The 14097-nt window shown below is 41.9% G+C and overlaps 1 protein-coding gene and 1 non-coding gene across 6 annotated transcripts in view; both read left to right on the top strand.

The window, feature by feature from the left end:
* SLC24A2 (solute carrier family 24 member 2) overlaps positions 1-14097 on the top strand; it is a 272635-nt gene that overhangs the window by 89034 nt on the left and 169504 nt on the right. The window lies entirely within an intron of this gene.
* LOC119948996 lies at positions 13579-13716 on the top strand. The gene has a single exon (XR_005457095.1). It is a non-coding gene; the product is annotated as a small nucleolar RNA SNORA7 (small nucleolar RNA).

Genomic DNA, 14097 nt, shown 5'->3' with positions numbered 1-14097 from the left:
GTGAGAAAATAAGAAGTTCTGTTTTTGACATGCTAAGTATGAGGTAATGGCAGGATATCCAAATAGAGATGTCTCAAAGGCAGGAGGAAATGCGAAACTGCAGATAGGGAGAAAGATCAGGGCTGGAGATGTAGATTTTGGAATCATCCACATAGAAGTGGTAGTTGAAGCCATGGGAGTGAATGAGTTCTCCAAGTGGGGGGGTTTAGATGGAGACAAGGCAAGAACCCAGACTTGAACCTTGAGGAACACCCACAGTTTCAGGGTGGGAGGCAGAGGAGGAGGCAGCGAAAGAGACTGAGAGTGTTCAAACAGAGAGATACAAGGAGAACCAGGAAAGGACCATACCAGTGAAGCCAGGGTTGGATAATATTTCCAGGAGAAGTGGATGGTCAACAGTGTTGAGGGTAGCTGAGAGTTCAAGGACTGGGATGGAGTAGAGGCCATTAGATTTGGCAAGAAGGAATTCATTTGTGTCCTTTAAGAGGGTTGTTTCTGTGGAGTGAAGGGATGGAAGCCAGATTGGAGGGGGTCAAGGAGAGAATTGGAAGCGAGGAACTAGAGACAGCGGGTATAGACAACTCACTCAAGGTGTTTGTAGAGGAATGGTAGGAGGGAGATGGAACAATAACTGTAGGGAGCTATGTGGTCAATGGAGGGTTTTGGGGGGGATGGGAGGATTTGGGCATGTTTGAAAGCAGTGGGAAATAAGCCATTGGAGAGAGAACTATTGAAAATGGCTGTTAGGGAGGGAAGAAGAGATAGGGCAAGTGTTTTGAAAAGGTGTGAAGGGATGGGGTCAGATATACAGGTGGAGGGGGTGAATTTTGAGAGAAGGCAGGCAATCTCTTCTTGAGGTAACGGGAAAGATGGGCAAGTTGAAGAGGAGGCAGGAGGAGGAAGGACTGGGAAGTGATAAGGGAGATTTTAGGGAGATCACGCCTGATAGTGAGCATTATTCTACTTATCTTTTTTTCTATATTTTGTTTCATTGCTCTTTATGTGTCTGTCTCCAGGTCCGTCTCCTCCTTTTCATTTTTAGATAGTGAACCACCCTAGGGACAGGAACTGTGACTAATTTCCACTTGGGTGTTCTTTCCTTGTGCATGATACAGTGTTCTACACTCAGTAAGTGCTGAATAAATACTACTACTACTACTACTACTACTACTACTACTAAATACTCCTTGAAAAAAAACGATTAATGGTAGGTCTTATAAAATGTGAGGTATTCTTTAAGGAACTTGAGGATGTAATTGCAAGCATAAGAATTATAGCCTGCAATGCAATTACATGACCATACTTTTATCATTTTCATCTTTTGCACAGTACAAGAACAGGATGATATTTGTTACAGAGATATATCTTTTTTCTTCCTAATCCCATATTTTCTGTATTTCTTTTAACCTTGGAAATTATAATCAAACCCAGAAGTTGTGAATTTTAGCTCCCTTTTTGTGATAACATTACTTTAAACATTAGTGCTGTATGCAATACATTATTTAATATCTGACTCTTTTCCCTCCTTCCCGTCTCCCTCTCTCCACTTAAACTGTTGGGAGGATCAAGGCCACCAGAGTCTTATCTCTCTTAATGAAACAATTCAATGAAGCTAAGATCCTTATCTTTTGAGGCTACTAATACTCTTTCCAAGTACTGCAATGGCAATTTTAAATGATTTAAAATGTATTTTGATTCTTTTAGTCAGATAGTGACACATTAATCTTTAATTGTATTTATTATAAATATAATTAAAATGTAATAATCACTATTTTGATTCATATTCTCATTTGGGAAGATTAAGTGAAGATAGTGTATCTAAAGACAAAATTGATTGATTGATTGATATACTTGTCATGATCACATTAGAACTAGTATGGCATATCCTTGTACTCTGTTGCCTCCCCTACCTATAATTTATTTTAGTGTCTGCTTCCCCCACTAGATGGTAAATTCCTTGAGAGCAAGAATCATGACTACTTTACTGTCCTCAGCCAAGTGTTTAGCCATTAAGCTCACTGTGGGCAGGGAATGCATCTGTTTATTGTTGCATTGTACTTTCCCAAGTGCAGTGTACACAGTAAGTGCTCAATAAATACCACTGACTGATTGACATAAATAGCTGGGGGCAGTGGTGTGCGGTAAACAGGGAAATTAATAATAGGGAAAATTTGATAAAGGTTTCCAGGTTGGGTGGTGAACTGGGAAATAAATCATGGGCTAAATTCAGTAAAAAAAAATAGCAAATCACTTCATTTCTCTGCACCTCAGTTACCTCATCTGAAAAATGGGGATTAAGACTGTGAGCCTGATGTGGGACAAGGATTGTGTCCAACCAGATTTGCTTATATTCCCCCCTTCTCCCACGCTTAGTACAGTGTCTGGAACATAGTGAGCACTTAATAAATACCATAGTCATTGAAAAGCATCATGGTGTAGTGAATACAGCACCGGCCTGGGAGTCAGAAGAACCTGGGTTCTAATCCTGGCTTTGCTACATGTCTTCTGTGTGACCTTGGGCAAGCCATTTGACTTTTCTGGGCCTCAGTTACCTCATCTGTAAAATGGGGATTTAGAGTGTGAGCCTCATGTGGGACAGGGACTGTGTCCAACCTGATTAGCTTGTATCTACCCCAGTGCTTAAAACAGTACTCGGCACATAGGAAGCACTTAACAAGTACATTATTATTATTGCCATCATCATTATAATCAAGAAGAGGAAGACTCAAACCAGCCATACATTACTCCTGGGAAGAAGTAGTCCTCAGCTCCTCAACAATCACAACTTCCCTACATTCTAACAGTTGATGCAAGGACTTCTAGCTTCCCTACTACTGTGGGGACAGGTATTCACCCCAGTGATGGCTGGAAGGAGGAAGAGATGAGCCACTCAACTTCTCAGATGCCACTCTGAAGACTCCAAAGCCCTGATGGCAAAGAAGTTCCAAGTGTGGGCCTGTGGCTGCAGGCTTCTGCTCTCTCCAGTGATAGAAGAAGATAAGCTCCTCGGGGGCGGTGTCCCATCTTATCAATCACTCAATCAATCATATGTATTGAGCACTTACTGTGTGCAGGGCATTGTACTAAGTGCTTGGGAGAGTACAACCCAATGATGTAACAGACACATTCCCTACCCACAATGAGCTTGCAGTCTGCTGTATGTTCTCCAAGAATTTAGTACTCTTCTGCACACACTCAGTCCTCAATAATAACTATTGACATTGATATTAAATAGGGTTGGCCTCTCATTTAGCCCCTGGGTGCTACTAGGGAAAGTTATTACCTAGCTGCACAGCAGAACAGATTTGTGAGATTAGTCTGATTGCATGCTAAATCCTGCTTGTCTGTTAAACTTTCAGGGGACAGCACAGTTGGGTTAAGATGATTATATTCCAGCTTTGGCAAGAATCATTTAGGCGGCCTAATAACCTTATATTTCAATAAATTTTATCACTCTTTCCATTTACATTCTTTTTTTAAATGAGCCAATTTTCACAAAATATCTTAAAAGACTATTTATTTAGTGCAGTCAGTTCTTCTATCATATGTGCTTTCCTTATTCATTATGGATGGAATGGGAGAGCAGAATTAGAGAATATTCTTCCTACAACACACACACGATGCAGTGTCAGAAGAATGTTTTGTGCATGGACATGCTGTTGGTCAAGGTATCAGTACTATAACATTAATTTTCTGTAACACTAGATTCTTCTGTGTTTTTGAACTGACTATATTTTAGTGAGATGAGTTATGCTTAATACTTGTTTCTCACATATGGTAGTTTTGTGAACTTGGATGATTTAGGAGCTTTGGAAAAGAATACAAGAGAGAAAATTAGTAAAGAAATGATCTGTGTTTTCACAAATTATTGACAAAATGGACAAATCTTCAGAACATAGATTCTTCCCTCTATGGTAAATGAAAAAATATTTGGATTTCTCTTCCCTTTATTAGCCAGGTCCCACGATGATTTGGCACCTTTTGTTCTACAAAACATTATTCAAGCAAAATCCCTCAAGTTGATATGACAATCCCACACTTTCTGATGGATAATATTTGATCATTTCAGAGTTTGAATTATTAGGTTGCCTGATCTGGTGAGGGGGGCTGGCGCCGGGGAAGAGGGAGGAGAGACTTTCTGTGAAGTTTGCAAGGAAGGAACCCAGGCTGATCATGAGGCTGTATGTGGTTTCCTCTGAAACCCAGGCATTTGTGTGTGAACCAGAAGCTGATCCCCAGAGGAAGGTGGACACCAAACCAGTCAGAGCTCTCCCAGCTCCTCAGGAGGGTTGGTGCTGCCTGAGGTCCATCTCCCAAATCATGTGACCGTATCAAGGAAAGCAGGAATGTACTTGCAAGAAGCCTCATATTTATTTTCTCTTTACTTAAAATTTTAAGCAAATTGGGTGGAGTAGGGGGTGCCATGTTGGACTGCAGTTCAACCCCTTCACCTTGGGATTGACAGAATTGATAGGACCCCAGACAACTTTATTATTTTGTTAATGATGTGCACATAGCTCTATTCTATATTTTCTGACAATTTTAACACCTGTCTACATGTTTTGTTTTGTTGTCTGTCTCCCCCTTCTAGACTGTGAGCCTGTTGTTGGGTAGGGACTGTCTCTATATGTGGCCAACTTGTACTTCCCAAGTGCTTAGTACAGTGCTCTGCACAGAGTAAGTACTCAATAAATACAATTGAATGAATGAATGAATAATAATAATAATAATAATGGCATTTGTTAAGCGCTTACACTGTTCCAAGCACTGGGGGGATACAAGGTAATCAGGTTGTCCCACGTGGGGCTCACAGTCTTAACCCCCATTTTACAGATGAGGTCACTGAGGCACAGAGAAGTTAAGTGACTTGCCCAAGGTCACAGTGCATACAAGTGGCAAAGCCGGGATGAGAACCCATGACCTCTGACTCCCAAGCCCGTGCTCTTTCCACAGAGCCATGCTGCTTATGAACCCATCAGATGCCTCTTATGCAAATTGCATCCCTGTTGCGGACTCATTAGCAATAGTTGAATGTTTACCATTTTGTTCCTATGCCCGCTTCATTCATTCAATCATATTTATTGAGTGTTTGCTGTGTGCAAAGCACTGTACGAAGCACTTGGGAGACTCCAGAAAGGTCTCAGATATTAGGTCCTATGGGATTTCCCTTTCCCTTCCTTTATCTGTCAGTCTCCCTCATTAAGTTGTAAGCTCCTTGAGGGAATGGACTATGTCTCCTATTAATCAATGGTATTTACTGAGTGCTTATTGTGTGCAGAGCACTGAACTAAGAAAATGAGAGAGCACAATGCAATAGAGGTGGTAAACACATTCCTTGTTGACAGTTGACAGTCTAGTCCTACTCAGTTGCTGAAATACAGGGCTGTGAGCATGGTAGGTGATTAATCAACAGTGTTCACAGTGATGATAATCGTCAGTAAACCCAGAGCGAGAAAACTTGAGAGGGAGTGGTAGAATTAAAATTTACTGTGGAAGGCTTCAGCTTATGTAAGCAAAGGGTTGGGTCAGTTTAAGTTAAATTAAGGTTCTGCTTGGTTCTTAGTCTAAGATCTGGCCCAGATTCTAACCTAGTTTCTATCTTTGTGCACCAGTACTGTGGAATATGGCTTTCTTCTTGGATATCTGTGTTATATAAGCAAAGGGTTGGGTCGGTTTCAGTTAAATTAAGGTCCTGCTTGGTTCTTAGTCTAAGATCTGGCCCAGATTCTAACCTAGTTTCTATCTTTGTGCACCAGTACTGTGGAATATGGCTTTCTTCTTGGATATCTGTGTTTTATACCTGTGCGATGTGTGTGAACATATGTCTGTCTGTGGGTGTGTCTCTATAAGAGGTCACATTCTCTCTGTGTCTATTTTCTTGTGAGTATATGGGTGAGTTTATCCTTGCCTTCCTTGTTTTATTTGTCGTTTCTCCCTTTTCCTTCCCCCCTTTTTTGAGGGCCCATTTTGGGGGATTTTCCTCTTTTAACCTTCTTGCCTTCTTTCCTTTTCCTAGTGCTTCTAGTTTGATGATGATGAAGATGATATCTGTTGAGTGCTTACTAACTTCCAAGCACTGTTCTAACTACTGGGGTGGATACAAGGTTATCAGGTTGTCCCACATGGGGCTCACAGTCTTAATCCCCATTTTCCAGGTGAGGTAATTGAGGCACAGAGAAGTTAAGTGGCATGCCCAAAGTCACACAGCTGACAAGTGGCAGAGGCGGGATTAGAACCCACAACCTCTGACTCTCAAGCCCGGGCTCTGTTTCCCTATTCTAAATGTGTATGTGTTACTGGTGCTTATTTCCTAAAGTGTATTTGATTGGATTAAGGTCATCTCCGGTTGCTGTATCTGATCACCCTTCATCTACTGCATACACATGAGTCATTCCCTCTGCCAATCATCTGGCACAGTGGGACAGAGAGACAGAGAGAGATGGAGAGAATATTCCTGAAAAATCAAAATCAATATCCTTCCCCATCCCCATCACAGTGGGACACAGAGACCAAGAGACAGAGACAGAGATGGCTTCTCGATGGGGGTCATGTCTGCCACCCTGGCAAGACTCACAATGCTGCCTCCCAGCTCCTTAGAGAAGTGGGATGTTGTCTCCAATCAATCAATCAATCAATCAATCATATTTATTGAGCATTTACTGTGTGCAGAGCACTGTACTAAGTGCTTGGGAAGTACAAGTTGGTAACATATAGAGACAGTCCCTACCCAACAGTGGGCTCACAATCTAAAAGGGGGAGACAGAGAACAAAACCAAACATATTAACAAAATAAAATAGAATAGATATGTACAAGTAAAATAAATAAATAAATAGAGTAATAAATATGTACAAACATATATACACATATACAGGTGTTGTGGGGAAGGAAAGGAGGTAAGACGGGGGGATGGAGAGGGGGACTAGGGGGAGAGGAAGGAGGGGGCTCAGTCTGGGAAGGCCTCCTGGAGGAGGTGAGCTCTCAGTAGGTCCTTGAAGGGAGGAAGAGAGCTAGCTTGGCAGATGGGCAGAGAGAAGGCATTCCAGGCCAGGGGGATGACGTGGGCTGGGGGTCGACGGCGGTACAGGCGAGAATGAGGGACGGTGAGGAGATTAGCAGCAGAGGAGCGGAGGGTGCGGGGTGGGCTGTAGAAGGAGAGAAGGGAGGTGAGGTAGGAGGGGGCGAGGTGATGGGGAGCCTTGAAGCTGAGGGTGAGGAGTTTCTGCCTAATGCGCAGATTGATTGGTAGCCACTGGAGATTTTTGAGGAGGGGAGTAACATGCCCAGAGCGTTTCTGGACAAAGACAATCCAGGCAGCAGCATGAAGTATGAATTGAAGTGGGGAGAGACACGAGGATGGGAGAGCAGAGAGAAGGCTGATGCAGTAGTCCAGATGGGATAGGATGAGAGCTTGAACGAGCAGGGTAGCAGTTTGGATGGAGAGGAAAGGGCACCTAAGACATTCTCCTCCATAACTCCCAGTCCCCACACACACTGTCCCTCTGGGAGAGAGAGAGAGGAGATGGAGGGGGGCTCCAAGAGTGGTAGTGTAGGAAGGGATAGAGCACGGGCCTTAGAGTCAGAAGGGCCTGGGTTCTAATCCTACCTCTGCCACTTGTCTGCTGTGTGATCTTGGGCGAGTCACTTAACCTCTCTGTGCCTCAGTTACTTCCTCTGGAAAATAGGGATTAAGACCATGAGCCCTATGTGCTTTGTACAGTGTCTTACACATAGTAGGTACTTAACAAATATCACAATCATCATTATCATTAGTGTTGATGGAGGAACAAGAAGGCAGCTGCAGGAGGTATAGAAGCTGGGCTCATGGAATGTTCCACCTCCCTCTTCCCTGGCTCTGCCGCTTGTTGCTAGTCCTGTGCCCTGAAACTACTTAGACAATGGATGAGGCTGTGCGAAACTGCTGCAGTTTATCCTCTCATCTTGGAGGACTTTGCCAGATAAAAGGGTCATAGTTCAAAATGATGATCGTCCTTCTAAACTTCTCTCTCTTTCCTTCTTTGCCACTTGTTCGAGTGGCCTCATTTCCTCCCCCTTTTCCCTATCTCATCCTTCAGCTTTCTAAGGTCTTCAATCGGCTTGCAGGTCCAAAAGGACCTCAATTTTCAGGGCCAATGGGGGCAAATTAAAATGTGCTTTGTTAGACACCTCCTCCCATTCTCCCTCCCCCTTCCTCCTCTCCCTCTTCCTTTTTTTCCTTCTGCTCCCCTTCCCCTTTCTCCTCCTTCCCCTCCTTCTTCTCTTCTGTATCCTCTCCTCCCTCTGCCTTCTTCTCCTTCTTCTCCTCCTCCTCCTCCTCTCTATTCCCCATAAAGGGAAGGGAAGGAAAGGATCTAAATAAAAATTTAAATATTTTTCTATGATTCAGCTTTATCTGACTCAAAAGAAGTACAGCTTTATAGCTATTGATTCATTCAACTTTCAGTTGAAGCTGACAATTGCTACATAACATCACCATGCTTAAAAATTAAAATTAAATTTAGATTAATCTTGGTGCATTAGAGTCTTTCCATTTAAATGACAAATACCTCTATTTCAAATATGTTTTAATCTTGTTACAAAAGATAATTCACATACATACTGAAAAAGCATCACTCAACACGCTAAAAATGTGCCTTCTTAAAAAATCCAATGCTATCAACAGAAAAAATAGAGTGATTTTAACAGGTTTTCTCTCATGTGACCTTTTCTGCCTGTCTAGGACAGATCAGAAGGCTGTACAAAAGGTAAGCCATTTTTGTGAGGCTGAACAGGATTTCAGGGAATCTTTACCTACACGGGTTCTTGACTTGGGGATTACATTTTCTGTATCTTGTCTTATAGTCTCTGTCAAACCCCCAAATACCTTGCAGCAAGAACCTACATTTTGTAGAGAAATTTTTTTCTCCCATGAATGTATCACCCACATTTCACTCATTCATTCATTCAATCGTATTTATTGAGTGCTTACTGTGTGCAGAGCACTGTATTAAGCGCTTGGGAAGTACAAATCATAGAAATCACTCCTGGTTGTGGTTGACCCCTGAAAGAAAGGTGTACACCCTCCTACTGATTCACTGTTCCCCTACAGCAAGGGCTATATTTTGCCATGGAAACAGACCTTTGCTTTTCATTCCATATCTAGTGGTTAGCGTAAAGTGATGGTCTTGGTTTTTTTCAAGCTAGTGAATATAATCAGAATGTGCTTGAGAGGAAATGTAGTTAGAGGATTGGCTGCCTTTATCTATAATGAGGCAGATTGAATGTTTTGTTTTCTATGATGGGCTCTGGTATTATCAGACAACCTAATTTAGGGTTATCATTCTACCTAGTAGGCTTGCAGAATTAACTGTATTTTGCATTGAGTTCCCTCTACTGTGTTTCCTGTAATCATTTAGTGCCAACGCTAAACTGAACACAAAAAGTAATTTCCAGATAATAATCTCAAGCACACAGCATAAATCTGTTTTAAGACTTGAGAATCCTCCTCCCGTGATGTGATGCAAGTCAAAAGGCTGTGATTACAATTTCTCAACAAATAAGCTTTCTTTGCAAAATGCATCTATGATGTAGCGCAAATGAAATTGAGCCCATCTCACCAAAGTCCTGATTCCAATTACCCTGTGACAGAAATCTGAAAAAGTGGCATAGGTAAAATGAAGCAAGTGAATTAGGGCTGAAGAACTGATGATAAATCACTTTGTAACAATCAATCGAGGTCATTTTACATTAAGCAAGAAGCAAATGTTTTCATCAGTTCTATTTTGAATACTGTACTCCCGCAATGTGCTTCAAGGATGCGTATTTTGCAAATTGGTTTCTCATAGAAGTAAAACTAGATTTCCTTAGAAAATGCCTGGACTCGTAAACAGATCCCATAAGTCTGCGCTTATAAGGAGCATGCTATTGGGGCGTATGATGTGGTGGCTACTGTATGTATCAGGTTGTTTCTACCTAAGGTTTTTTGGCACTCAGTGGGTTTCCCTTGCTGAGCCTTTTCCCATAGAGGACAGTGAATCAAGAGTAAGGCCCTCTGGAGCTTTTTCTTGAAGCAAGAACAAAGGGTGAGCCTTACAGATTGACTCTGTTGGGATCAGTGTTTCCTGAGGATGATTTGACAGGTAGTAGTAGATGATCTGTGCACTATAGCTGGGAAATACAGGACTGTCCATTGTTTTTGGATATGTTGCTACTTATCATAAGATGAAGCAGAATGGCCTAGTGGATAGAGTGTGGGCTTGGGAGTCAGAAGGACATGGGTTCTAATCCCAGCTCCACCACTTGTCTGCTGTGTGACCTTGGGCAAGTCACATCACTTCTCCATCTCTCATCTGTAAAATGAGGATTGAGACTGGGAGCCCAATGTGGGACAGGGATTGTGTCCAACCCGATTAGCTTGTATCCATCCCAGCACTTGGTGCAGTGCCTAGCATGTAGTAACCACTTAACAAATACAATTATTATTATTATGCTACTAGTGGGTTTTCTTGTGGCTGAAAAGACTCGTGTGTGACCAGCACAGCCTACTGCATTATCTGCCCTTAAGGATAGAACCTGCTACCTTAATAGATTTGTCCTGTACAAGGCCTGTCTCTGTTCCATGTCTCTTGTTTCCCTGATCTTTGTGAATCCTTTGTTAGGGGAGAGTCAACGTTTTACTGATTGCTTCATGCCAGGCTGCTCTATCCACTACAGTGGTCTCCCAACAGTCCACTGCTAAATTGCATCACATCCAGAAAGTCTTCCCCAACTAACCTCTCATCTCCGCATTCTATTTTCCCTCACTTCTGTGCCCCCTATGAACTTTGGGTCTGTACCTTCTATAAGTACAGCACAGCACTTATCTACATATATCCTGTTGCTTCCCCTATCTGAAATTTATTTCAACATCTGCTTCCCTCACTAGATTTAGGGCAGGGACTATGCCTAGCAACTCTATATTGTTGTACACTCCTATGTGCTCTGCACTCATCGCTTCAAAATGTGTTTCACTGTCTTTCTATAGTTTATTCTGCCCTCTGGGCTTGCATGTGCCCCATTTCAGTTCATCGCACAATAGCTGCTTATGAATCCTGCTGTTGTCCATACTTCTCACATGTCGATCAATGAAATTTATTGAGTACTTATTGAGGGCACTATACATGCCCTCTCTAGCAGAGCTCAGTTACTTTGAGCATTGCTTCAGTGCCAATGAGCTGGCTGTGTTCCAGGGCCTCATCATTGGTAAATTTGTCCTGCCTTTGGATGTTAGGTATGGTACAAAGATGGCAATAGTGAAACTTCTCCAGGATCTGTATGCATCCTCTGTAGTAAGCCAAGGTCTCTCACCCAAGAACCTTGTAGCCCTTCAATTTGGTGTGTAGTCTGATGTCCCATGGTCATCACAGTCTGTTTTTTAAGCCTTTTTATTTTGTTTTGTATCTCTTTATCCATCCTTGCATCTTTGGACAGCATCCTGTCTAGGGAGCAGTATTTGGTGTTAGCTTTAAGTTCTGCAATGTTGATTAAAACCATTGGTTTTGTGTAGTATTTCCCATGTGTAGACTGATACATGATAAAGCTTCATTCATCTAAAAATCAAAAGATAATTTTCCTGCTTTGAGCCTCACTATGTCTCAATGTGGCAGACAAGTATCAATCAAGAACTGTTTATCTAGTTAAAGAAATCACTGTGTTAGTTTGAAACATAATCTCACAGTGAATAGCAGTCTTATTTAAGACTTGTTCATTTGAACAGTCAAGTCTCTTCGTTGCTTTCATTGCAGTAGTCCCTTCATTCCTTGTGTTTTCATTTCAGCTTTGATTGGGTAACAATGTCCTCTGACTGAAAAACAGTGGAGTGCTGTGGATTTTCTAATATGGCATGTTGTAAGAATATTTTACAGAAATCCTCCTGCGCTCATATGTATCCTGACTAGGATGTGTTAGCATTTCAAGAGAGCATTTCCAAACCTGAGTAAGATTTTAAGATATCAGTTAATACTCTAAAGTCATTTTCTACCCTTAACCAATCACCAAAAAACAGGAAGTTTTAAAGAGAAAACAATTCCTGAAGCCCTATTAGAGTAGCTATTATGACTTTTTTTCTAGTTCTGGGAATAATCACCATGCAGCACCCCCCTAAAAATCAATTTTAATATTTAATATTAAGATATATAAGCTATTGGTGACTAAATGAGAGGTTGTAATATAATTATGAGTCTTCGTAGGAGGTTGCAAAACTAAAAGCTTGTTCTGGTGACTGTAGTAGTGGTTTTTCAACTTCAGTGAAGAATTTGCCCAGTTCATTTTGGACAACAGCCTTCTTATCTCAGCACTGGTGTGCCAGTCTAATACTCACTACTTCTTGTTGCACTTTTGTGCATATTGTGCCACATACTCTATTTGACCAATTTTTCCTCCTACTTGTAAATTACTTTATATTTCTCTACCCCAGGGGATTAGAAACTCCTTGTCGGCAAGGATCATGTCTTCTATTGCGGTCTGCACACACTTGGTACTCAATAAATACTGTGGATTAATTAATATTTCCCTCTGATGACTTAATTCTTTTTCCATTGAAGCAGCCCCTCCCCAGGTAAAAGTCTGCCTAATTGGCAGCAATTACATCAGCCTAATTAATCACATACAAACTCAGAAAAAATTCACCTAGATGGAAAAATCATTCTCTCCCATTTATCTATGTGTAAATCCACAGCTAGAGTAATAGTAATAGCAATATTTTGCCTTGCACAGACAAAATAAGCATTCTATGTCTCCTACTTCTCTTTCATTTTGTTTCTTCCTGTAATTCTCTTCTTGTTGCTCTTCTCAACTTTCTCTGCCACTTTCCTCTCTTTGAGCTGTGGGCCAGAATTTTGTAGTCTGTGTATACCTTTCTCTTTCTATCCATGCCATTCTGGAGCCTTGCTCCTTACCAGCCCCACCAGACTACCAAACAAAACCAACCAAAACTGTGACTGCTCTCTCATCATAGCATTCTGGACCCTCATCCTGGACCCTCATCCTGGACCTTCATCCTGCCAGCAGGGCCATCAGGGGCTTAAGTTGCAGCAGTGTCAGCCCTCCGCAAATTGTAGACCATTAGTTTTGACTTTGGTTTGGTTGTTGTTTGACTTTGGTTGTGCTTGGACCCTAAGCTACCTAGGGGAAATATCACGAAGCCTTTACCAGTCCCATACATCACCAGACTTGTTGGCCTCTTCCCTTTGTCTTATTTCTTTTGTGTGTGTTTTTATTATTGTCATCTTTCCTGTGTCCTCATCTTATTTTTAGATTTTGAAGCTCTGCTAGAGGGCAGGGATTGTGTCTAATTCTCACCTGTGTATTTTCCCCAGTGCTTAGTAAAGTGCTTTTCATACACTAGGTGCTTAATAAATACTACTACTACTAAAGATGGAGAAAATCCCCAAATCTTGAATGGGTGAAGCATCTTGTAAGCATTCACACTAAACTTTGTCCTGAGGGTGGGCTGTTTTTTCAGTTGTTATCCACACTTGTAAGAAGCCACACATTTCTAATAAATTATTCACATTAGGGTTGCTAAGTGTTCTATTAATATTACTATTAGCAGAACAAAAGACCCCCTCTCAGAGTCGCACCTGGGGAGTTTCCAGTACTCTACCAGTCTTGACTAAGGGAGGGAGAGTCAAGCAGAGGCCTCTCCATTCCATTCCTAGCTTGGGCAGTGCCTAGCGAATGGAAGGCAATCAGCTACAAGTCAAAACTCACCCATGCTGGGCAGCAGCAGCAGCATGGGAGAGAGTTGAGGGCAGAGACTTGAGTTTACAGTGCGGAAGGCAGCAATGGTAAACCACTTCTGTATTTTGACCAAGAAAATTCTCTGGATACACTACCAGAATGGTTGCAGATGGAGAGTGGGGCATTCTGGGAGAGATGTGTCCGTGATGTCACTGTACATCGGAAATGACTTGATGGCATAAGACAAGACAAGAACAAAAGGAAATTAAATTCATTCATTCAATCATATATATTGAGCGCTTACTGTGTGCAGAGCACTGTACTAAGTGCTTGGGAAGTACAAGTTGGCAACATATAGAGATGGTCCCTATCCAACAGTGGGCTCACAGTCTAGAAGGGGG

The sequence above is a fragment of the Tachyglossus aculeatus genome, chromosome X3 (genome assembly GCF_015852505.1).
Source record: "Tachyglossus aculeatus isolate mTacAcu1 chromosome X3, mTacAcu1.pri, whole genome shotgun sequence".
Lineage (NCBI taxonomy): Eukaryota > Metazoa > Chordata > Mammalia > Monotremata > Tachyglossidae > Tachyglossus > Tachyglossus aculeatus.
The sequence above is the reverse complement of the archived record's forward strand: the minus strand, read 5'-3'. Positions and strand labels throughout refer to the sequence as shown.